The sequence below is a fragment of the Leptonychotes weddellii genome, chromosome 7, assembly GCF_054177405.1.
Source record: "Leptonychotes weddellii isolate Sample4059 chromosome 7, ASM5417740v2, whole genome shotgun sequence".
In the NCBI taxonomy this organism is placed as follows: domain Eukaryota; kingdom Metazoa; phylum Chordata; class Mammalia; order Carnivora; family Phocidae; genus Leptonychotes; species Leptonychotes weddellii.
Window position 1 is genome coordinate 125,622,469 of NC_138375.1, and position 26,221 is coordinate 125,648,689.

The 26,221-nt window shown below is 38.0% G+C and overlaps 1 protein-coding gene across 2 annotated transcripts in view; it reads right to left on the reverse strand.

Moving 5' to 3' along the window:
- LOC115937794 (protein FAM170A) overlaps positions 1-26,221 on the reverse strand; it is a 130,313-nt gene that overhangs the window by 35,898 nt on the left and 68,194 nt on the right. For both annotated transcript variants that reach the window (XM_081827196.1, XM_081827199.1), the window contains exon 2: positions 5,284-5,364. The gene's annotated coding sequence lies outside the window, so the exon portion shown is untranslated. The remainder of the gene's footprint in view (positions 1-5,283; positions 5,365-26,221) is intronic.

Sequence of the window (26,221 nt, forward strand, 5' to 3'; positions counted from 1 at the left end):
TCAGAAAGGATGAATACCCAACTTTTACATCAGCATGGATGGGACTGGAGGAGATTATGCTAAATGAAATAAGTCAAGCAGAGAAAGTCAATTATCATATGGTTTCACTTATTTGTGGAACATAAGGAATAGCATGGAGGACATCAGGAGAAGGAAGGGAAAAATGAAGGGGGGGAAATCAGAGGTAGAGATGAACCATAAGAGACTATGGACTCTGAGAAACAAACTGAGGGTTTTAGAGGGGAGGGGGTGGGGGGATGGGTTAGCCCGGTGATGGGTATTAAGGAGGTTATGTACTGCATGGAGCACTGGGTGTTATACGAAATCAAATTGTGGATCACCACATCAAAAACTAATGATGTACTGTATGGTGACTAACATAATAAAATTAAAAAATAAATAAAAAATAAAAAAAAATGGCTTCAATACTTCAATGACTTCGTATCAAAACGATTATCAGAAAATATTTGTTGCATATGTTTTCATTTAAAATGTTCTTCCAGGTGTGCCTGGGTGGCTCAGTCGGTTAAGCATCTGCCTTTGGCTCAGGTCACGATCCCAGGGTCCTGGGATTGAGCCCAGAGTCAGGCTCCCTGCTCAGTGAGGAACCCGCTTCTCCCCCTCCCACTCCCACTGTTTGTGCTCTGTAAAAACAAATGTTCTTCTGGCATTTACTTGATTCTCCCCCACTGAGCTGTCCTTAAGGCTACCTATATAATGTGTTTACTTATACTGGTTTACCAGAAGAGAGAAAAAAAAAAAGGCAAGAGTTTACAACATGTTTCATGACCCAAATCTCCAAAACTCTTTGAAATGCTGCTCCAGGGAGACATGGCCATTTTTGTTTTTGTGGTAAAATGGAAGCATGTGCTGCTTTCCTTCAGAGCAAGTGAATCCATGGTCTTCATTTTCTTTTCCTAAGGTATTACAATTGACTCTCAAAAACTCTCCACCAGTTATCTGTAACACACAAAATAATTCCACAGCTGTCCTAGGATCAATTCATAATTTCATTCTCTGTTGGGATTAAGTCTCTGTTATTTAGAATGTTAATTTAAAAGTATGCACATCAAAGAACCTATTGAGGGTCTAACAAAAAGTCACATAAATAAATAAGGTGAAAAGCTGAAAGCAACCCAAGCGTCCACTGATGGATGAATGGACAAACAAAATGTGGTATATACAATGATGGAATATTAAATCTCAAAATGGAAGGAAATTCTGACATATGCTACAAGATGGATAACCCCTGAGTGAAATAAGCCAGTTGCAAGAAGACAAATACTGTATGACTCCATTTATATGACATACCTAGAGCAGTTGAAATCAGAGACAGAGAGAAGGTGGTAGTTGCCAGGGTCTGGAGGGAGGAAGGATGAGGAGTTATTGTTTAATGGGTAGAATTTCAGTTTTGCAAGATGTAAAGACTTTTATGGATGGATAGTGATGATGGTAGAATAACAATGTTAATGTACTTAATGCCACTGAACTGTACACTTAACAATGGTTAAGATGGTATATTTTATGTGATACGTATTTTACTAATTTTTTTTTCATTTGTGGAGCACTGAAAACAAATAAAAATGGTGAAACCATGAATGGTGTAGTTGGATTTAAGATTGATCTCTGGAGTCAAATAGGGTTGAGTTTGAATCCGTTTTACTACTTACTGACTATATCCTTGGCCTCTCTGGACTTCACTGGGAAGGGAATCTATATATGTTCATTACTGGGTTGTTCTGACATACACATGAGAAAACACTCAACAATTTCTCTTGCAGGGTAAATCTGTACAAAGGAAAACTGACTGTAATGTGGCCTACTAGGGGATGAGGGAACAAGATTCACCTTATAGAGACCGTTCTTGCTTTGATTCAACCCATATCAATCATTTCCAGACAAAATGAATAACTGGCTACAACACAGATGCTGTACTTAAGTGGTTTGCACTTTACCCCAACAATGGACTATCTATCTACCTATCTCTATCTATATATATGTCTATATCTTTGAATTAAGTAAGAAAGCTGTGCTTAAGTCCTAAGGACGAAAAAAGAGAGTCCCACTATTCTTGAGCTAAAGCTAGATGAAATCAATGCCAGATTTGCTCAGGGATATGTAGATTTTATACCTATACACATGTAACTATAAAAATACGTTTGTTATGGAAATCTGTGCAAGAGGGAGAAATAGAGCCTTTATTATTGTGAGTCATGAACTCTAGGACTCTTAAGAATTCTTTTCATATGAAAAAATAAATAAATGACATCTTAGAAATACAATAAGAAAATATATGAGATTATCAGATGGACAAAATCTAACAAGGGGCTCACCCAACAGAGAGCTCAATAAATGTTTCTTTCCTTCCACCCTTTCTCTTCAGTGAACACAGTATATTAAACAGAAAGAAGAATAAAACTCAGAGAAGGAAATAAGAATAGGAAATTCAGGAGGCATCTGAATAAAAACAGGGAATACAGAACATCACAGGAAGCCTGGCTAAAGCTCTGTGATTAAATGTGTAAGATCAGGAGGTTCCTCCCGTGGTGAGATCCTTCTGAGGAAACCACTGGTTATTTGCTAATCTATGTTACATAACCAGGAGAATGTTATCTGAACTATACATTATATTTATATCTACGGAATCCTCACAGTTTGAACACCTTAATTGCAAAACATTCTGACTAAAATATTATCAATACTATATTGTTGCCACATGTTTCTTCTCTGGAGCTAAAACTGCCTTGCAGACATGAAATGCCAGTCATTCTCTCCATACACTGTCAGAGAAGAGATCAACAGCCAAAGGAAGGGCCGAGAACACAGTGGGTGAGAGAGACTCCCAAAATCCAAAGAGGTGCTTCATTTGTGAATCTTGGCAAGTCCAGCTCTCCTTGACTTGTGGGTCTGAGGTGCCTCACACTAGCTCTGGCCATGAAAGAGGTGTGGAGATCAGTTTGTCCATATGAGGTGACACCAAAAAGAGGAACCAAGAGATGAAGATACAACACCATCTACTTCAACTGAGTGTTTTAACATTAACAGCTGCCTGCCAAACACCTACACTCCCATTCAACTGTAAATTAAGATGGCTTCCAGGAAATCCAATTGCCCTGAGATTTTGGTCCTAGACATTTTAACCAATCTATAGCCTACTGAATTAAAGAAATTAAAACTAAGTAAGGAAGATGTAAGTGGAAATACAAACTTTCTAATTTCATGGAACTAGCTATGCAAGAAACATTGCAAACACTCACTGGAAGTACCTGAATGCTGACCCTGGGATTTTTGTTTTCATACAATCGCATGGTTTCAACTGTGTGAGTGTGCGTGACTATGTCTAACGGTGGATGACATTTCATCTTCTGAGAGCAGAGTCCAGGGATAAAAGAGACCAGAACACTAATGGCAAGTCTGGCAATATACTGTGTGTAACCTTTAGTAAAATCTCTTATATTCCCTGGGAATCAGCTTCTTCTTCTCTAATTAAAGGGTTGAACAAATAGTCTCTGAGGTTTATTCTGACAGTAAAGTTCTTTGAAATCTTGGTTGTTCCATGTGATTTCAGTCACGTGACTGATAAAACCATTTTTCCTCAAATTCTATTGGGGGAAACACTGTTTTTCCCGTCCTTACTCAAGATATAACGGTGGGGGTTAGCTATAGGCCTTTCAAAGGCATGGCCATGATAATACTGCATAGCCCCAGTAATTTAAATTCAAATATATATCATTTCTACAACAACCTTTAGAAAAGCAAGCCATCAGCGTTCTAGTATCTCATTCTGTTTTATGAATCCTGTCTCCATATGATAAAACTTGCAAATAAAGAGAGTTTGCATTGATTATTAAATAATTTTCCTGCTCATCATTTATAATATCTGACTGGCCATTAATTGGAATAAACAGCAAAGATACTGTTAAGTGCACAGAACAAAGTGCTATTTCTTTCACAAGAGCTTTTCCAAACATGCAGCCTGATTTAAAAAATAGTGTAATTTCGGCACCATTTTAACCTCTCTCCCTACAGCTATCGTAAATTCTCCTTAAATTGGGAAGATGGCTTACTACAAGTGAAAACCAAATATCTAGTTAGCCAACTTTCCACATTAGGCCACCTCAATTCTGTGGTTTTCGCTGAGTCACTGATCCATTAAGAAGCATTTATTAGGGCCAATAAAACAAACTGTCCTCACGTAGAAATGTCCTTAAGCTTCATGGCCTTCAGTAAAGTATCAAATTTTCAGGACATTTTAAGAGTTTTTAAGAGGGCAAAATATGGCAAAACAGAGATAGCGTATCTACCTAGTAATAACATCTGACATTAAATAATCTTGCTGGATACAGAATGCTAAGAGATAAGATTAGGTACAGACACACAAACCGTTCCAAAGTCTTGTCATGAAGGTTCATTCGTGTCTAGATAATGGCTTGGACACTCAGCTCAATAAATGACATGACTCCTTTATGGCCCACTGTTGCAGACAACCTAGTTTATAGTTTTCAATAAAGCATGTAGAAGCTTCTAACACAAGGGTAGGCAAACTCTGGTCTGTAGACCAAACCCAGGCCAGTACCTATTCTTGTAAATAAAGTTTTATTGGAACATGTTCATTGGTTTGCTGTTGCCTGTAGCTGCTTTCCTACGACTAGGCAGGACTGAGTAGTTGCAACAGAGACCGTATAGCCTGAAAAGTTGAAAATATGTACTATCTGGCCCTTTACAAAAAAAAAGTTTGCCAACTTGATACAAACATTAATTCATGCTACTGTAGTTGTAGTCCATGTAAATTGCAAGAGTTATTTGAACTTTTATTGTTTTGTAAAAGTCCCTCCTAAGCCAATAGAAATACTATATTTCTCTTCTCTCGTTCACTTATTTTGCTTTAAAAATTTAAATCCTGTGTATTTTAACTACACATGCGATGACTATGAACTTAATAAAAACAGAAAGGATCCTTTAAATAAATAACATAAATATTTTTTCATTTGTTGCCAGGTACCCAACTAAGTAAACAGTGAGAGATTTAATAACCTAAACCTATAGGAACTTGAATTTACATTTTTTTTGACCATGCTAAGGTACATTTTCTCTTCAGAATGTCAAGAGATAGACTGAATAAATCCCCTCTTTAGGAGACTACAGATGGTTAGATAGGTTTCAAAGACTTACAAACATAATGTGATGAAATTGTAGCATTAGAATCAACATATTCTGTCTCTTAATCCATTTATCCATTTAACATTCTCTGTTGGTGACATTAAATTGTGTGCTTTGCGTTACCTGTACATTCTCAGAAATATTTCTCTTCATCAAACTTCCCTCTTGGCAAAAGTCTTCCCTTCCCAAGTGTCACTGAGTGACCTGTGGGGAAATGAACAATGCTCTTTTTAACTAGACCAATGTTATTCTCTGTTAGTACCCACCAAGAAAAGCACTTCTTCAATAATACTTTCTAGACTTACTCTACCCAACCAGAAAGACTGAAAATAAATTCTAAATCTAGAGGGAAAGTACCATTTCTTTTTCCTTTAGCTGAGTAGGAATAGGCTGACACAGTGAGGCATGCATCTTGGCTGCAAAATTTAAGGGTATGCCAGAAAGTTTGGCAAACAATATACATAATGTTTAAGGTGATATTTTTTTTTACATTTTTTTATTATGTTATGTTAATCACCATATATTACATCATTAGTTTTTGATGTAGTGTTCCATGATTCATTGTTTGCATATAACACCCAGTGCTCCATGAATGCAAAAACCCATGGGAAACAAAATATAACTATTTTTAACCAAGGCAAGATCACTCATAGTGCCTTAGAGAGCCATACTAGACCCGGAGCCAAAAGAAAAATCAGTAATCTCAATCCCACTTTCTCTCAGTTTTTTGATTTTGTGTGTCCTTTTAAATTTTGCACCCAGAGGCACGTGTCTCGCTCACTTAATTCCAGTCCCACCCCTGTTCTTTATCCAGCTAACTAAAAGTTCATCAAACTGAAAAGCCCCTTTGCAAGAGCGTGAGAATGTCTGACAATTTGCCAACCGCACCCAGAGTAGATATTAATACCAACCCAAGAGAAGACATTCCCTCTTTTTCTGGTTTTATTTTTATTTTTTCCTACCTTCTTCCTCTCTCTTTATATTCCCTTGACACTGTTTTCCCTCAAAACACAGATATACAACCTGGTCTTTCTCCTTATATTCAAAGATAAATTGAGGGCTGACCTCTGCTTTTAGGGGCCTGGGCGCTTAGTCCTAGCCTATTATATTATATATATTATATATATTATATATATATATATATATAATGGATAATTGGGATAATTGGCCTAAGGACAGTGAGATTCTGAGGGACACAATAAACAAAGATCCTATATCTATGCCCCTGTAGCTAACAAGCAGCAAAATAATCTGAAAATATTAATCAAAATGTTACCACTTAATGTATTATGCAGCACTTCCCAGGTCCTCCAGGACATGGTTTGGCTAATGCATGAATATTCTTTGCTAGCTTTACCATGAATAAATGAAAAGACAAAGGAGTCGTAGCAATTTCTTTTTTAGAAAGTACACGAGGCAATGATGACCCACAGGTTGGCCAGGACGGCCTCAAACTTCCCCTCAATTTGACTAAACTTCAGACGGATTTCTTCCCGACTCTAATCCCTGACCTCCCTTTTCTTCCCAACTATAGTCCCTGACCTCCCTTTTCTTAGATCATTTACTTTGGAAAACTGGCAATTGTAAATTCTTTCTCTACCTCTTTGGGATATAAATCTTCTCCCAGTCTCTCACCAGATTTACAACACAGAAATGTCTTTCTCAAGGACTTGGTGCCGTCTCTTTGAAATGTAATGATCAAGGAAGACAGTGCCTGCTATGGTCAAAATTTATATGTTGAAGCCCCAAAACCCCCATTAGACAGTCGTGGAAACAGGGCCTTTAAGTAGGTGATTAAAGTTAAATGAGATCACAGGGGTGAAGCCCTGATCCAACAAAACTGGTGTCCTTACAAAAGAGAAAGACATACCAGCCCATCTCTTTCTCTCTCCCTCTCTTTCTCTTGGTTTGCTTTGTGAGCACACAGCAAGACCATCATCTATAAGCCAGGATGAGAGCCTTCACTAGAATCTGACCCTGCCACCACCTTGATCTTGGACTTCTCAGCATCCAGAAGCAAGAGAGAATAAATCTCTTAGTTTTGTTAAAGCCACTCAGCCTATGGTATTCTGTTATGGTGGCCCAAGCCAACTAAGACAGTTCCCCTGTCTCCTAGTTTCTGTGGAAGGGTAGGATCCTAACTTAAAGAAGTGCAAGGGCCTAACCGACTGACCAATCCCCGACCTCGCGTCTCCCACCACTTTTCCACTAGCCTTTTGTTTGAACCATGGTGAAGTTACTCCCTCTCCCTTATTACAGTAGTTCTGAATAAAGTCTTCCTCGCCTGTTAATTCAGTTCAGTGCATTTTTCAAGATTAATTACACACTGGTGTACACACAAGATTAATTACACACTGGTAATTTGTTTATAATCTGCAATCTGTATGCCATGTTCCTCTTTTTGTTTAACCAAAAGCATGACTGTTTTAAATATATATGAAATTTTGTTAGTACATATTAAGCCAATATAGTGTTTTTTGCTTGTAATTCTCTGCAGAATTTCCATGAAGAGAACTTTTTTCCGACGAATTTTTTGAATTCACCTCATACAGACTTTTTCTTTCTTCAATATTCTGATTGCTTTGTTCTACATGATGATTAGAGGCAAACATATCCATTTAAGTATTCAGTGCAACAAAGTTTTCTGTTTTCCAGCGAAATACTTTTTAAGTAAAAAAGTCATTTTTCCCCAAAAAAGTTTATAGTACATTGACCAAAAGACTTAGTTTTCCCTCAATTATCCCTGTTTTAGAAATCAAAGTCCAATTTTCCAAAAGATTCAGTTCCAGGCAAGATGATTCAATAGATGCCTCTTCCTCTTTGGGTTCTTCTCTAAGATTACCTACCCACCAGGTCATAAGAAACAAAGTCATTGAAAATGATCAGTATGTTCTCTATTGGGCTGATGAACTGCAATAGGTAAGGAGAGTAAAGGGGGAGAGAGATAAAAAATTATAAAGAGGAAGAAAAGCGAATAAAGAGTATGACAGAGATCTTCCCTATACTTAATACCACATGAGAGGAAACTGTGATTCTTAACCGATTTATTTGCAATTATTAAGTAAATTTACACAGCTATTGTGTCTGTTTTTATGATATACAAAAATGGCTACACTTGAATATATTTTCGAGCTCCTTCATTCCTCAGTAAATCCAAAGATACACCAGTGTTAGGAAAGGGATACCAATGTATTTTAGAACAAAGATAAATGCTTCAGAGCAAAAGCGACTCAGCATATTCACTCTGCACAAAAGAAAAATTAAAGTTTAATGGTGGAACCAATCACTGAACAATCCTGCAAAAGTGGAAAGTGTTTGACTTACTGCCTCTGTGACAACCCCTAACATTTTTATTAACTTCCAAATACATAATAATGACATTTCAGGAAAATTACCATACTTAGAGACAGATTTTAAGAAATTACTCCCTAAGCCCAGCTCCACAGCTATCATGATAATAAAAATTTCCTGCCCATGGCAGCATTTAGCTGGCTCAATGTTCTCACACCTTCAACTTGACAGACCCAAGGACACAGAAATACACATAGTGAAACTTGAAATTCCTTGGTTGATGTTGCAATAAAAGTGTGTTTCCCATTCATATGTTTTTTTCTATATATAAAAGGAAAAAAGCATAAAAGCACAATTTTATTTATATATCACACAGTTTTCTCCTTTAGAATTCTATCCAATTCATTCTATCCACTGAGGCCAACTTTTTCAGATGTATGGGTTACAAAATATTTAATACAATTTATTCAGATGGATATTACTCTTTTGGGGAAAGATCATTATCTGCTTGTTCACACACACACTACTTTATATAGAGCTTACTCAACTTGAGAATATATGTACTTTTCCAATCTTATGTTTTGTTCAAATTAGAATTAACCACTGACAACAGCCTCACATTTATATGCTTTGAGAAATTTATAAAAGCAATGGACAGTACTGTCAAACATTAAATATACAGAACTATTTTCCCTTCTTCCTGTGTCACCAAGGGCAAACATCCAGGTCCCTACTGTCCTATTATCTGGCTTACCTACTGTCCAACTCTGCGCATATCAGAGACACCTAGAAGGGCTGCTGAACATGCAGATGTCCTGGCCCAACCTCTAGAAATTCTGATTCGATAAAACCCAGGCAGCCTTGTTGACTCAAAACAAGCTATCTTAATTAAACAGCCTCCCATTCACAACCAGAAAAACACTCTATTTTTATTTTCTTGAGTAACAATTCTCCCTTTACCCACTCTGGAAGCTTCCCCATTTTAGTATGTGAATTCTATTTGCATCTGAATTAAAGAGATTTAAGAAACCCTACAGGTTAGAGAAAGAAAAGCCATGGATTAACATGAAGTTTATTATATGAGTATGGTAAGTTGTAGTAGTAATCATGTCTTTTTTCTGCTTTCCTAGAACCTTCTAACTTTCAATTTCTGTGAGGCAATCTGATTATATTTGTAATGTTAGTGGAAAATGACCTCTTCTTTAAGGAAAACAGAAAAAAAAAATGTGCTGCTTCACAAGAGTGAAAGCCATGAAAAAAATTGACTATAATAAAGCTCAAAGTCGCAAAATTATAAAAGACAAAAATGAATACAAATGAAATAGACAGGACTTACTCAAATTACATCTCTGGAACCACATCACAGAAGCAAACACTCAAGAATATTCTATAACCATGGTATCAATAATTAGTTGATGAGTCTTAGAATCCACTGGGATGGGTTAAAAATTCCAAAATGGAAGGGGCGCCTGGGTGGCTCAGTCAGTGAAGCGTCTGCCTTCAGCTCAGGTCATGATCTCAGGGTCCTGGGATGGAGCCTTACATTGGGTTTCCTGCTCAGTGGGGAATCTGCTTCTCATTCTCTCTCTCTCTCTCCCTCTTGCCCCTCCTCCCTGTTCGTTCTCTCTCTCTCTAAAAAAAAAAATTCCAAAATGGAAAATCATTTTACAATTAGTCAGTCTTTTGCATTTTACTGAAAAGTTTAATTTATGATTTAGATTACTTATACAAACACTAAGCTTGCAAACATTAAAGAAAAAATAGGATTGTAGGATTCTCATTTTTATTCCTACCATAGAATAGAAGGCATTTTTTTCTCTCACTTTAAAGAGTCTAATGCATCATCAAGAGAACTGTTGTCATGACCAAAATGAAAATTCTTAATTTATGAATTTAAAAATTTTGGTGTTAAAAATTTTTTTATATAAAATCTTTCTAAATGTGCAAGTTTCTTATTCAATGTACAGGATCTAAGTAAGCACCTCATAGATATTTAATGAAAATGAGTAGGCTTATTGATGCTTATTAATTCGTATTCTAACATTTTTAGTGACATTCCTCATGGAATTCATACAATTCATTATGTTTAAAACTAAGCATGGGGTGCCTGGTGAATCAGCTGGTAGAGCATGTGACTCTTGATTGTGAGGTCATGAGTCCAAGCCCCCATTGGGCATAGAGCCTACTTAAAAAAAAATTAAAATTAAAAAATTAAAATATGCAATAAAGAAATCTCCTAAATGAGTATTATTACCTACGGAAAAGAGCTACACTCTGGTAAATTCATTTTAAGTAAAACTGAATCCGTCCTCCCTCCATACCCCCAGCCCCTAGCTTTCATCCTACCATTGAAAATATCTATTCTTGAAGATTATTTTTGCTCTGAAAGGAAAAAAATATATACAGATATATAAATCTTAAGGTGAAAAAATCATTTTTGCTATATTCAACTGACAAGGTATAAGATTCTGAGAGTAAAAATGTTAAAATACTATTTCTTTCCTGTAATTCTAATTATTGGACAAATCTAAAGAGAACAGTCTTTAATGTCTTAAGAAGGATTCTCATTTTCTTTAGCTACCATCTACAATTTCTGATGATAACATTTTATTTGGTAAGCTCCCTTTTACTATGCTTTGATAGCGTCTTAACAAAAAAAGAGGTAAAGCTACAGATTAATGCGCTGAATCAGTACCTAATAATGGAGAAGTAAAACATGTCTACAAGAAGGAGTACGCTGTGTGGCTACTGTTGAGAATCCAAGCTGAATTACCAATTTAAGAGCTGAGTCAAGTTGGACAGTGTTGAGCCCTACTTACAGTGTTTTTATCAATGGGCCAATAAAACAAAACAGAACAAAACTACAATAAAACAAAGTGAAGAAACCGACAACAACAGTGACAGAATCCTGAATGCATCAGGATTTAGAACAGTAAGAGTTCAGGTCTTGGCAGTACCGTTTAATTAAATCTCACTATGATAGTAAGCAACTGGTATCACTATATGGTTGATCCTTGAACGGGCCAGGGCTTAGGGCCACCAATCCCCAATACGGTCAAAAAGCCACATGTGACTTTGACTTCCTAAAAACATAACTATTAATAGCCTACTTTTGACTAAAAGCCTTGCCAACAACCTAGTCAGTTAACACAGATTTTTTATTTTATGTGTATTATATGCTGTATTCTTAAAATAAGTAAGCTAGAGAAAAGAAAATGTTAAAATCATAAGAAGAAAAAAACATGTTTACAGTACTGTACGTATATTTATTGGAAAAAAAAAAAACTGTGTATAGGTGGGCCAGGTCACCCCTCTGGGACAGGATCAGTGGCAGCGGCAGGCCTAGCCCCAGGATGGTGATGTTCCAGAGCCTGGTAGCCTCCCCTCAGCAGTAGCTGCAGCCAGATTGGCCCACAGATGGCAACAGTGGCCTACAGGTGTGGCCCAGCTCCCCTATCTGTCTGGAGGTGTACTACTAACCTGTGGCCACCAGCAGCTGTAGCCTTAAGGGGGTCGTGAGGCTGGAGTACCACTCGGAGAGGGATCTGAGGCTGGTGGCTGCCCTGGGACATGAAGGACTCAGGGGGCAGAGGCGCCAGGGGGCTCAGGGCTACCCGGGCAGTGCCATCCCCGCCCTCTGGGCACATTCCCCCACTGCAGCCCAGCTTCCTGCCCACTAGACTCAGGCATGCAACCTGACCACCTTGTGAGCACAGGGGCGAACTACAGCCCTGCCTGGTCCGAGGGCCCCCAGGGGCTGCTGCTGGCCTGGCAGGCTTCCCTAGGTACTCACGTACAAACTCTGTACCAGTTGCCTTCCCTTTCGTCCTGTGGAGACTGGGGTAGGCAATTGTAAATAAATGCCTTGTGGCTTTTGCTTGCTATTAACTCTTAAAAGCTCCACAACAAAGGATAAAAGGGCCACATTAAGACATGTAGCAGAGGAAGAAATGTGGTCTCACCAAAAATTCCACTCCCAGGGCTGTAGGGATCTCACAAATATGGAGCATAACTTCTCCCTGAGGAGTAAGAGGTTTGTGCCCCACATAAGGGATGCCAACACTTGCGACCTGAACCAGAGAGACGTGAACCTCCAAACATCTGACTTTGAAAACCAACAGGGCTTACATCTCGGAGTCAGAAAGGGCTACATGGAGCTGAGATTCTGATTTCCAAGGGCTCCCGTACCCCAGAACCCAGTGCAAAAGCAGCTCTTTGAAAAGTGCCTTAGACTGTTTGCGAAGAAGATTCATTTGCTGATCTTTAAAGCACCCACCAGAGAGACAGGGCCTCTTGGGACTCTCTCCAGGACTCAGGCATAGGCAGGCACCATTTTTGCACTCTCTTTCCACCTGGCCAGTGCCAGAAGATTCGCACAGTCACGGCACTCCCCAGTCGCCCCACTAAAGCTAGCAGGCATGCCCCGCCCCAGAGCTCTACCATGCCCTCACTAAAACCAGTGGATGTGCCTTGACCCTGTGCTCTCCCACTGCCTCACTAAAGCTAAAGACAGTGGATCTTTCTGGGCCCTGCACTCAACTTGCCTTGCAAAAGCTGGCTGGCACACAGGGCCCACACAGGGGACTCCCCTCCCCAATCACCTGGCTCTGCTGGCCAGGGGTGCTTGCCTCTCTGGGCCCCACAGGCCAGACACAACTGAACAGACAGTTCTTGGCAGCATGGCAGCCTTCAAAGACAGCAGACTGAAATATATCCCAAGCCTTCCTATGAAAAAAATCTACTTACTTGTCTTAGAGCTCCAGGCTTTAGGTTTGGCACATAAGAAGAGGCCACAGAGGTGCTCTCAGGGAACGGAAGCAGGGAAAGCCATCTTTGCACTTTCCCTAGGACTGCCTACAGTGTGGCAGTACTTCTCAGAAAGGAGCTTAAACACCCATCGAGAGACCCAATTTTTGCAAATGTCAAACACCTCCAGATCTCCTGAACAGGAGGCCAGCAGGGTTTACAATTGTGGTCCCACAGGACTGCATATATTTTCATACTTTGGAAGCTGCTGCCTAAGGGTGTGCCTTCCAATCAGCCTGAAACTGGGTGCTAACTGAGATTCCTTTCTTTGGAACACAGACAGGTCTTGGCAAACCTTCAACAACTGGGACCAGATGGCTTTACTGGTGAACTCTACTGAACATTCAACGAAGACTCAATACCTATCCTTCCCAAACTGTTCCAAAAAAACTGAAGAGGAGGGCGCCTGGGTGGCTCAGTCGTTAAGCGTCTGCCTTCGGCTCAGGTCATGATCCCAGGGTCCTGGGATCGAGTCCCACATTGGGCTCCCTGCTCAGCGGGAAGCCTGCTTCTCCCCCTCCCACTCCCCCTGCTTGTGTTCTGTTCTCGCTGTCTCTCTCTGTCATATAAATAAATAAAATCTTAAAAAAAAAAAAAAACTGAAGAGGAAGGAATGCTTCCAAACTCATTTTATAAGGCCACCATGACTCTGTTACCGAAACCAGACAAGGACACTAAAAAACAAATGAACAAAAAACCCAAATGAACACACAAACAAAAAAACTACAGGCCAATATCTTGATGAACACAGATTCAAAAATCCTCAACAAAATATTAGCAAACCAAATTCAATATATTTAAAGGATCATATACCATGATCAAGGGGTATTTATTCCAGAGATGGAAGGATGGCTCAACAACTGCAAATCAACCAACATGAAACACCACATTAACAAAATGAGATTAAAAATCGTAGGACTGTTTCAGTAGATGCAGAAAAAAGAATGTGACAAAATCCAATACCCATGTATGATAAAAACTCTCAACAGGGTGCGTAGAGCGAAGGCACCTCAGCATAATAAAGGTGATGTATGACAAGCCCACAGCTGACATACTCAATGATGAAAAGCTAAAAGCTTTTCCTCTAAGATCAGGAACCAGAAAGAGGTGTCCACTCTTGCCACTTCTATTCAGCACAGTTTTGGAAATCCTAGCCAGGGAAAATAGGCAAGAAAAAGAAATAAAAGGCATCCAAATTTGAAAGGAAGCAATAAAACTGTCACTATTTGCTGAAGACACGATTTCATTTATAGAAAACCCTAGAGACGCCACCAAAAATCTGTTCAGATAAACAAAATCAGTAAAGGTGCAGGTTACAAAATCAATATGCAAAAATTTATTGCATTACTATACACTAACAGTGAACTATCAGAAAGAGAAATTAAGAAAACAATCCCATTTACAAATGCATCAAAAAGAATGAAATGTCAAGGAATAAATTTATCCAAGGAGGTGAAAGACCCGTACTCCGATACTGATGAAACAGACTCAAGATGACACAAACAAATGGAAAGATAAACTATGCTCATGGATTGGAAGGATTAATATTGTTAAAATGGCCATACTACCCAGAGAAAACTTATAAACTCAATGCAATCCTTATCAAATTTCCAATGATAATTTTCACAGAACTAGAACAATCTTAAAATTTGTGTTGAACCAAAAAATACCCTGAATAGCAAAACAATCTTGAGAAAAAGAGAACCAAGCTAGAGCCACCATGCTCTCTGATTTCAAACTATATTACAAATCTATAGTAATCAAAACAGTATGGTATTGTCATAAGAACACACAAAGATTAACAGAACAAAACAGAGAGCCCAGAAATAAACCTATCATTGTATGTTCAATCAATTGATAGCGAAGGAGCCAAGTATATACAAGGGGGAAAGTGCCATCACTCCAGTAAATATAGTGCTGGGAAAACTGGATAGTCACATGCAAAAGAACAAAACTATTATTACTATCTTACGCCATACACAAAAATTAACTGGAAATGGATTAAAATCTGAAGGTTAAGAGCAGAAACCATAAAACTCTTAGAAGAAAACAATCTACCATAAACAAGTATAGTCAGGATTCAAAGTAAATCATTTACAACTAAAAAATTAAAAGATGTACTAACATATTCAACAATTTGAAGGAAATAATTATAGAAATATGATTATTCTATGTTATTATCCTATAATAATTATAGAGATATATTATTACTTTATATTTATATCAGGTGGTAGAGAAAAGGAGAATAGAAGAAGAAACTTGCTCATTTTAACATTTCTCATTGTAGAGAAATAATAAATACTACAAATTTTGCATAAAGAGATAGATCATTTCCATTAAAAGTGAAAAATGAGAGACTTAATATTACCTTCCACACCTAAAACACCCCGAATCATAAGCCAAACATGAGGGGGGAAAAATGGAATACTGTGTAATTAATTACCAAATCCTAAAAAGCAATAGAGCAGGGCTTTCCAACATGTCAGAACACACTACTATGGGGCTAGTGATTTATAGGCACACTAACATATCAACCTCATCGGATTTTGTGGATTCAGGGAAGGGCTGGACTAGCCAGATTCCCCAAGGGGCGATATCTAACCAACGGAAACTAGTCTCTTCTGTTTATTCCAGGATGTAGTAAATTATAATCATTTTCAATATAATACAGTGTGAGGAAGGGCACTTTACACTACAGCACTGCATGCACACACAGAATTCTTACACTGTTCTTAATTTTTTAAAAAGATTTTATTTATTTATTCATGAGAGAGACAGAGGCAGAGGCAGAGGGGAAGCCAGGCTCCCAGAGGAGCAGGGAGCCCGATGCGAGACTCGATCCCAGGACCCTAGGATCACAGCCTGAGCTGAAGGCAGACACTTAACTGACAGAGCCACCCAGGCGCCCTCCACTGTTCTTTAGTCACTCACTCATATATAATTTTGTTGTCTGGTAATTCAATTTAAGAAAACCATAGAAAAGTCCTGGAGAGAATGAAAATGAAACTCACCTAGGTAAAAAGAAATTTTGAGAGGAAAAAAATTTGGTAATTTAGGTAGGTTTTAATTATACACAAGGGACATTTTTTTCTGACCTGCTAAATTGCAAATAAGTTAACTATGATATTTTATGCAGTTATTCATGATGAGAAGTGATGGTAAAATTAAAAAAAGAAGGCAGGTAAATAAACTCATTGTTTCTGAGATTTATTCATTAGATAAGAACTAATATTTAAATTTAATTTAAATGTTGCCTTCATGTTGCCACCTGTGAAAGCTGGTATACACCTGGACTACTGGAAAAAAATAAAAGAGTAACACTAGATATTCAAGATGTTCAAATTCAGGGTGTTTCTTCTTCAAAGGTAGTAGATTTAACATTCTACGTAGAATATTTACTTCCAGGACAGTCTGACTCCATATCCCTTACCCCAAAGGACCCAAATGATGTTATTACCACAGCCCCATCCCAGAGTCATTCTTAACCCCAAAAGTCACTTCCAGCTCAAGAGTCTCAGACTGCAGAGAAAAATACATTCCAAAGTCCAAGGAAGTATTCTGTCAAAGTCTAAATGATAAAAATGGGAGGACTAGATAATAGAAAGTATATTTATGGGAATCTCTGAAAAATCAAGTTTGACATTTCTTAAAATATTTTCAAGAAAATAGTTATATTTCCAAAACATTTATTATGTTTGTATTTATTTTCAATAATGAATGAAAATTTAATATACCACTATTATCTTTTTAAAATATATATTCAATATAAAAAGAGATATATGAAGAGAGAGCAACCCTATTGTATTTTTTTAGGGTATGGGACATTATAGTAATGGAAAAAGTCCCCAAGAGGAGAACTCATTATTTTTATATATAGATTTCAAGTAAGTGCTAAATCCATTTTCCCTTCTAAAAAACATGCATTAAAAATACTCTACCTTTATTTTATGGTTATGAAATTTTAACATTTATCTCTTCTTAGCAGGATAGACACTCTGAAAACAATATTAACTACCATTTTATCTTAAAGAATCATACAGGAATATGATAGGTAAATGACAAAAACATTTTACTTGGAGTGGAATACGGAGTAGGACTTAATAAATGAGAGCCAGACAATGAGTAGAAATTTAGAATTTCATTCCATTTCATATGGCAGAATTCCAATATTAGTAAAAGGAAAGAAAGGAAAAAGAAACAAAGAAAGAAAGAGAAAGAAAGACATAAAGAAGCAAAGAAATGAAATTATTACATGTAATCTGGAAAGGCAGAAGTTACAAATGACTACAAGAGACACAAAGTCATCAGGAATCCTCTCCTCCATAATCCTTGCCATCTAGCAGGACATAGAATGAGACTGCTCCTATTATTTTGAATTTTGGTTCAAGTCCCAAAGGATAAGTGGTATACTCTATAACAAGGCCTTAGATAACATCCCTCCAGTCTTAAGAATGAGATGTCCAAAGGTCCTTTGATCCTCAACTTTATTATCCACCTTCATGTAATATAAAACAAGGCTAGAGTTTTGTTAGAGATCACTTGATTGGTCAGGTTTGGTCATATTTTTACAGTGGTTTGAGAGTATGTGGGGGAAGGCAGATGAAACATTGGCTAACCAAAGAAACTGGACAAGGTTATGGGTAGGAAAAGTAAAACAGCAACTTTATTGGAGATTGGTATAAAGTCAGAACAGTGCCCAACTGCCCAGAACAGGCCAGTAGGAACACATGATTCCTTAAACATCCCTGACTATGGAAAGGGACAGATCAAGTGTGTAGGGTGAGACCAAATGTATGGAGGGTAATAACAGTTTCAGCTCGGAAATTACAGTAATATAGAGCAATATTTCAGGCAGGTCATCAAATTCATTTCTTCAAAGGTATGTAGAATAGGGTTTTTACCTTACCTCTTAGCTGAACTGCATTCAAGCCCTCAAAGAGCACACCATTGAGCAACAGTTTCTTTGGAAGCCAAAATATGTAACGCACATAGAAAACTCTTCCATATATTAAATACATTGTCAATCAGCTGACTCAAACAACTGTCAGTGGAACATGATAACCTGAGTGTGCTTAACTTCACTAGCCCTTGTTTCTCAGAGTGGTATCAAGAGCGGTCAACTTAGATTTAGCTTCTCAAGTATAATTCTGCTTTGGGAGCATGGTTTCCCCACAGAAAACTTAACAATGAGTGTAATCATGAAAATTATCACTGTCTTAGTTCGAATACCTCCTCTGGAGCAGATACAAGGCACGGTATTGTGCACAAGTAGCTTATTTAAGAAGTGATAAAGAAGCACAGATGAGGAAGTGGAAAAAGAGGGGGAAGACCGAAAAGCCAATAGGTTTGACAAGTAGTGGGTTACCGCTACGAACATGTGGGAATAGAACTGTCTTATAATTATCCTAGAAAGGGACAAAGAGTACTCAGCGTAATTGGTGGAGGTGGTTAAATTTGTACATTGCAGTTTCAAGTGAATTCAGAGGTTAAACTGAGAGTATCTAGAATGAGGAATTACTAGGGTTTGCTACAGCCTTTCCCTTGCACCACACAGATCTATATATGCCCCATATTGCATATATTTGGTTACTGAGATCTCAAGCCATTGGCTAGTCACAATCTCTCTAAAAACAAAAACAAAACAAACAAACCAAAAACAACAACAAGAGGATCAGTAAGAAGCTAGAACTTGTTATTAAACAAGCTGGAGTTCTATGGCTCCAAGAGGTTCCAAGGTAGTAAGTGCTATTCATCGGCTCTCTCCTGTCACCTGTTTTACATTTCTTTTCCCCTTTGTCATTACTTCTATTGATCTAGGTTGTTTACCCAGTGGAATGGCCTAGATTTAATCTCTGAAAAGTATGAGCCCCTAGTTTTCTCGGATTGCTGAAATTGCACATTTATTGTTTTCCCTGATTGTTGAAATATCAAGGGGCACCTTAGCGATTTCCAGCCTCCAGACATACTCGACCCTTTCTGCGATATCTATTAGCAGTCTTAGGCCCCTAGATCTTCATGCTTATCAGTGTTGATTACATCCAAGTGTACAATAACTTCTTTCTCTGCTGCTCTATAAAAAAGAGATTTTTTTTTTAACTATTGGAGATGCAGCAATATTCAATAGCCACTGATTCAATACTGTATGCTGTATCAAATATACTTTCAGGCTCCCACCCAAAACAATCATCCCTATGTTTAGTAACTTGGCTGAGAACCAATGTTCTCTTATGCAGCAGCTTCCAGGTGATGTGATAGGATTACATGCCTGTCCTACCTCTTTATCGTAAAATTGGTCCTTGGGTCTAAGTCAATGTTATGACGGATCACATGTGAGGTAGACATGGAGATGCTTTATTCAGATCTCCCTTCCAGGAAGAACTCTTTGTCCACTCTGGGAAGTACTAACAACAGACAGTGACAAACACCAGTTCTCAGCATCTGCTTGGAGTGGTCAGTATTTAGCGACTTAATGCGGTAGGGGCGTAAATCCCCAGCCATTTCTACTTGGCGCAGGACCACTCTGACAAATAATACTTGCTTCAAAGCTCCCCACTAGTTGGCAATAGCTGTAAAATAAATTTCACAGTTCAACTTCTCTCTATATCCAACCCAGCTAGTATTTTCCTCCTTTGATAGGTTTTAGTCACTAATAAACATCTTATACTCCTCCAGAAAATCCAATTCAGGATAATTTGTATCAAAGAAGTAAAAAAAGGCAAGATGGTAATTCCTCATCTTGCCCACTAGTCCATAAACACAAAGACTCCAGAGAAACAGGGTAGCAGCCACAGTTTAGAGTTCAATAGGACTTTTCATGTGTTTCCTGGAAAAAGACTGACCCTTTGGGGGACCAGGATCTCTAATCAGACGGAGTATAGAAATTCAGAAACAAGAAACAAAATGTCCCCCAGTGGTTCACCGGGAGTGATGCTAAGTGAGACAATTCCTGTTCCACACCCGCTACTCATCCCACTAGGGACAAACTATCATATTAAAGTGCTTGCTACAACTAATATATTGCATACTGGAGGATGGATTCAACAAACTTGCAGAGTACTGCCCGTAACTTGGCATCTTAACTGCACCTTTGGTTGGATATTCCAATATTCTAGAATCTGGGCATCTTCCGAGTGGTGCAGTATATGTAAGAAGGGGGGATCCCAGGGCCGCCTGGGTGGCTCAGTCGGTGAAGCGTCTGCCTTTAGCTCAGGTCATGATCCCAGGGTCCTGGGATGGAGTCCTGCATCAGACTCCCTGCTCAGCAGGGAATCTGCTTCTCCCTCTCCCTCTGCCCCTCCCCTGCTCATGCTCTCTCATTCTCTCAAATAAATAAATAAAATCTTAAAAAAAAAAAAATAAGAGGGGATCCCATAGCCCTGGATGCACTTCCATACTTCCATTGAGAGAGAAAGGATCCCTTGGTCTGTTTTGATATGTGATATCCCATGGTGGTAAACAAAACTACTAAACACCCTGTTTGAAAAATGGTACTAATTGGAGCCTTGTGAGGATAAAAAGCAATTGCATATTCAGAATGTGTCTTTTCTTATTAGATTAAATATATAACCTTTCCAGAGTGGAAAGGATTCAATGTATCAACTGGCCACCCAGTGGACAATAGGAATTCCTGAAGAATAGTGCCATCTGGTGACAGTAGTAACTAAATGAGCCTTGGTAAAAAGGAGTTCATGCTGTTAGGCCTATTTATAGCCTCTTTCTTTGCCATCATGACCACTTCAGAGAGTTCTGGGTTGGGAAACTTGCTTAGGTCTGGGAACTGGATTAGGGATGGGGACTTTTTATGGGAAAGCCAGCACTAAGCCTTTAAGATGTCCAGCTTACCCTCTTCTGCTGACACAGAATGAACAATACCCCTGTTGGTTGTCCACTTATTCCTCCCTTAGAGGTGACATGTTCTGTTAACCATCTCCATAACACTCTTCAGCCAAACCCCTCTGGCTATCCCTCCTACCCTACCACTCTTTATGATGACTGCATCCACCAGCTTATGGAGGTTAAGTGATCCTAGGCAGCCTCTTTTTTTTTTTCCCAGGATTCCATCATTCTTGTTGTATTTGTGAACCTGTGTCTATCCTCTTGGCCTTTTCATAAATACCATCATCTGACAGATTTCCAGCTTGCTTCCACCAAGTGTCACCACAATGCTGCCATTTCTACTTCACCTAGCATGAGCCATCGGTTTTTCCAAAGATCCTTACCAGTTTTTCCATAGGTCCTTACCAGGTGTTTAGTCTTATATCCCAGGAGAGTTGCCCCAAATAAATTAACTCCAAATGCAATCCTACTTAAACTGTGGTGGGTCCTGATAATTCATGATGGTTATGTTTTGCAATTCTAAAAGGGTACAGTTATTTTTTTCCTTGTTAGACCCAGAACATCCCTGGATGTCTTAGGTTATAATTTAACCCTAGCTTAAGGTCTAGCGGCCCGAAAGGGCAATAGAAACTAACCCTGGGTGCCATACATGAGTTACAGAAGAGAAGCATTTGCACCATCTTACGACAATGGGAAAATTCTACCTCTTAATAGGGAAGGATACACCAGGTCTGTGGGCTCAAAGAGCTCAGACGAATATGAGAATTCTTGATTTGGGGGGACATCAACCACTCCCATTTTATATATCTGGGTCCCATGCTTTCCCAGCTAGGGTCCTAACCTTAACAAGCAGATCTCTGCCTTTGTTGAGAGTTTGACCTCTTGCGGAAATTGTCTTCTCTTGTAATTAGGACTTGATCTGATTCTCAACAATGCTATTCTCTCCCACTGCAGGAAAGGTGAGCTTCTTTATATGCTACCAAGGAGGACTTCCGACTTTCTCACTTAGCTCATATATGGCAATTAATCACTCTCAGTTTTTCCAGAAAACAACAATGACAACTTTTCTAGAGCATCAGTGAAAGTGGATGTGGGTGTTCACCACAGGCTGCTCCTGCCGTGCCAGAATATTCGACTACACTAAGTATCTCCTGTCTGGTCAAATGTTTTAGGGTTTCATTTATTTCCCTATCAGGGCCTCCCATGTTAATAGAGGAGGCATTCAAGGCCATGCGTCCCACCTACTTTATAGCTCCATCACTCTTACAATCAAATCCTGGACCTAATGTTTAGCATAATCTCTCCTGCTTCAGGAGATGGGAATAGCTTTAGATATGGCCAAGGATGTCTTGTAGCTTTTAGAGCATGCTCTGAGTAAAGAGCTTATGCTCTGATCCTATTACCTTTTTTCAAAAAATCTGCAGCAGTTAACAAAAGCCAGGAGAGGGCAGAGTCCTTACAATCACCACTACTCCTTTATATTTCAATTGCTAGAGATATCTCTTGTATAAGCCTCTACTTCCCCTTGCATCTAAATGTCATCTCAGTTTATCACTCACGGGGTTCATGGCAAGAAAGATGCTGCAATATTCAGTGGTTATTCACATTCATTCCACTATTACCAAAAAACATTCTTTGTTGCCATCTGACTAATGAGTAATTCAGTTCCAGACTATCATTCCACTGTTCTGCTTCTTGGGCCATTTCCATTACAACCTCCATGATGTTGGAGAAAGCATTTAAGAAGAGATGAAAAAAGATTCAGAAACTTGATGTGGACAGCTATTACCCTGCAAATTAACTGTTCACAGCAGTTAGTCAGAGTTGAATTGAAGTTATATATGGTGGGCATCAAAAGTGCCTCCTATAATCATTTAATAATTTATTTTTTTTAAGTTTATTTATTTATTTATTTCAGTAATCTCTACTATCAATGTGGGACTTGAACTCATGACCCGGAGATCAAGAGACTCATGCTCTTCTGACTGAGCCAGCCAGGTGCCCCCTTAATCATTTCTTTTTAAAGGATAAATCCAATGAACTGCTTGAACATGCTTCACCTTCCTGTCCCATAATCTTTCAAAGAGTACATCTAAAGATAAAATATATCAATTTGAATATATAGTTAACCCATTGTTTATACCTGGATTCATGATCAATTCATAGCACAGGCAAATCTGTGTTATTTGAGCTAGCCCATACAAAAACAAACAAACAAAAAAACAAAAATGCTCTATGAAACCATACCTCCTGCAGCTTCTTAAAATGATTTAACCTGATGTAGTTTCCAGTTATACTTTATATTAAAATGAGTTTTAGAAGTAGTCCTTTTCATTAAAAGCCAATCTACTATTTTTTTCAAAACGTAGTTTGAAAGACGATACACAATGAGTAATACCTGACTGATTTTTGACATTCCTAATAGAAAATTAACAAAACTGAAAAAAAAATCAGTGAAAGCTAAATGACTGTATATGGGGTGAGCAATAGTGAATCTCAGTGATGAAGAAAAGGAAAAGTGAGCGGGGGCCACATCATTCTTTGCCATTGTTTCAAGCCATTCTTTTTCCAAACATTTCACTCCCTTTTTCAAGATAGAAAAAGTAAATGGAAGTACTCTAAGATTAGTAAGTAAATTTTATTATATTTTTTTAAAGATTTTGTTTATTTGAGAGAGCGTGCAACAGAGCATGAGCAGAGGGAGGGGCAGAGGGAGAGGGAGAAGCAGACATCCCACTGAGCAGGGAGCCAGAGGAGACCTGGGCTACATCCAGGACTCTGGGATTACGACCTGAGCCCAAGGCAGACACTTAAAGGACTGAGCCACACAGGCACCCTAGTAAGTAAATTTCAGAAGAATGATCCTATAAGTAAATATCTTCTTCCAGGCAGACAATCTGAAATTCATATGTAAATGGTAATAAATCTTCTTTATAATGATTTGATCAGAGAACACATAAGTAAAAGTATGTATCAATACTATAGGGTCAGATAACTTTTTTGCAATGACTAGGATGAACAAGAGTTACCAATATTCTCCACCAATGCCTTCACAGCCATATATTCTACCCTTTTATGATGAAAAATGGCATATATCTACTTTCCCAATTGATATTCCACTTAAAAGCAAAGTCCTTCATTGTCAGTAATAAAAAAATAGTATGTTATATAACCTGTGTTTCATAAATTAGTAAGATTGAAAAAATCAGAATTTATAACTTACACATTATCTTCTTTAACAAATAGCTGAAGAATATAAATGAAATAGAACAAGGCACAGTTAAAATTTAAAGCAAAAAGGAAATTCACAAAATTCCAATAAAAATAAAAACGCAGCTTCCTAAAAATATTACTTTTCATTAACATAATCTCCACAAATTTATCCCTTCACTTTCTGCAATTTCTTTGCATATTATTTTCTTCTGATTTCCATAGAACAGCACATATTATCTCATGCTAAGATAATTGTTGTCTCACATTGGCTTTGCTCACTTGTTGATTTTCTATTGATTTTCCATCTGGCCAAAACCAGTATTTTCATAAAACTTTAAAGGTAAGATAAAAGGGAGCTTACTTTTGCACTTCTCAACAATATCTTGCATTCCCATGATTTAGTGAGTTTTCAGTCAAAGGACAAGCGAAAAGGGTATTCGGGTTCAAGTGAAAACAAACAATGGATTAGAGATGACTCACGCTGCATTTAAAAAAAAAAATTAAATTGAATGACAGTTTATGAAACACTGAGAAACATCTAAAAATGTGAAATATAAACATTTACAGCACAGACAACTGCTTCAAAACTTCAACCTTCCATTGGCCCTCCCATCAGTAATGAATGGTTTGGGACCACTCTTCTCAACTGTGCCTCCCGAAAACCCAGAGTAAGTATGATGTTAAATCATTATGTGAATAAAGCATCACAAAAACCTATTACTCCTACTTTATATAAAAAAACAGACTCAGAAATAGGTATTAAATAACTTTCCCCAAAGTTGGGGTTTCTAATTCTAAATCTTTATGTAAACCACCTTCAATCTCATATTTCTTCCTGCTTCTCATTCATTCATCAACATCAATCTTTATCTCATGGGCCCATAAACCTTTAGTCTTTTACTTTCTTTCCTGTGAATTCACCCCATACTCAGCTGTCTCTACAGGTGTTGCTGCCACCCTAAAACTTCTGTAGTACAGATTTCCCTTTGCCTTGAGGGGGAGAGTAAGTGGACCTCAGTTCTATATACTAGCATCAATCATTTCTCTTCTTGTGTTATTTTTTTTCCATTTCTAAAGATAAACTCTATCTTTTGCAGTAGCCCTAACACACTGATAAACTGTTAAATTTAGAGCAAAGACAGAGGATTATAAGACTTTCCTTTCTGAAGCATTTGATATAATATCAAACTCTACCCAAAGTATCTTTGCCACTAATGATGATATCTGTGCCATTATCTGTGGATTCAGAAATACAGGTAAAATACTGGCCCCGGAGTTTACTGAAATCTTGTCTAAAAAAAACCCAAAAAGCCAATTGTACTCGCTGCTGAACCAAATGCCTATCAAAATTCAACTAAAAACATGAAATCATTTTTTAAAAATTGGCTCAATATCTGACTAGAAAAAATAAAAGGCTAGAGGAAATTTATGAAAGATAAATATATTAGAGTTCTTGGAGGATTAATTTTCCAATTTTCAGTTCTTACATATAACACAGAAATTACTTTAAAATTACCATTTGAAGCCTCCTGTAAATAAAATCCTTCAAAAGAATCATCATTTCATTTTCCTTGGCTGTATCATTGTGAAACCTGAAAATACTAATGGACCACCCAGGAAAACCTCAGGCAGATCTGCCAAATAAATGCACATTTAAAGCAGTGTTGTCAGAGATAAAGCCCTGAAGGAGACCCAGACATCAGACCTGTATGTTTCCATATGACACAAGAATTAATGGACAGTCTCAGATCTGTACCTCTGAGACAAATAATGCAAGATATGTTAAGAAAAAAAAAAAAAGAAGAAGAAGAAGGTAGCGGGAGGGGAGGAATGAAGCGGGGGAAATCGGAGGGGTGGACGAACCATGAGAGATGATGGACTCTGAAAAACAAACTGAGGGTTCTAGAGGGGAGGG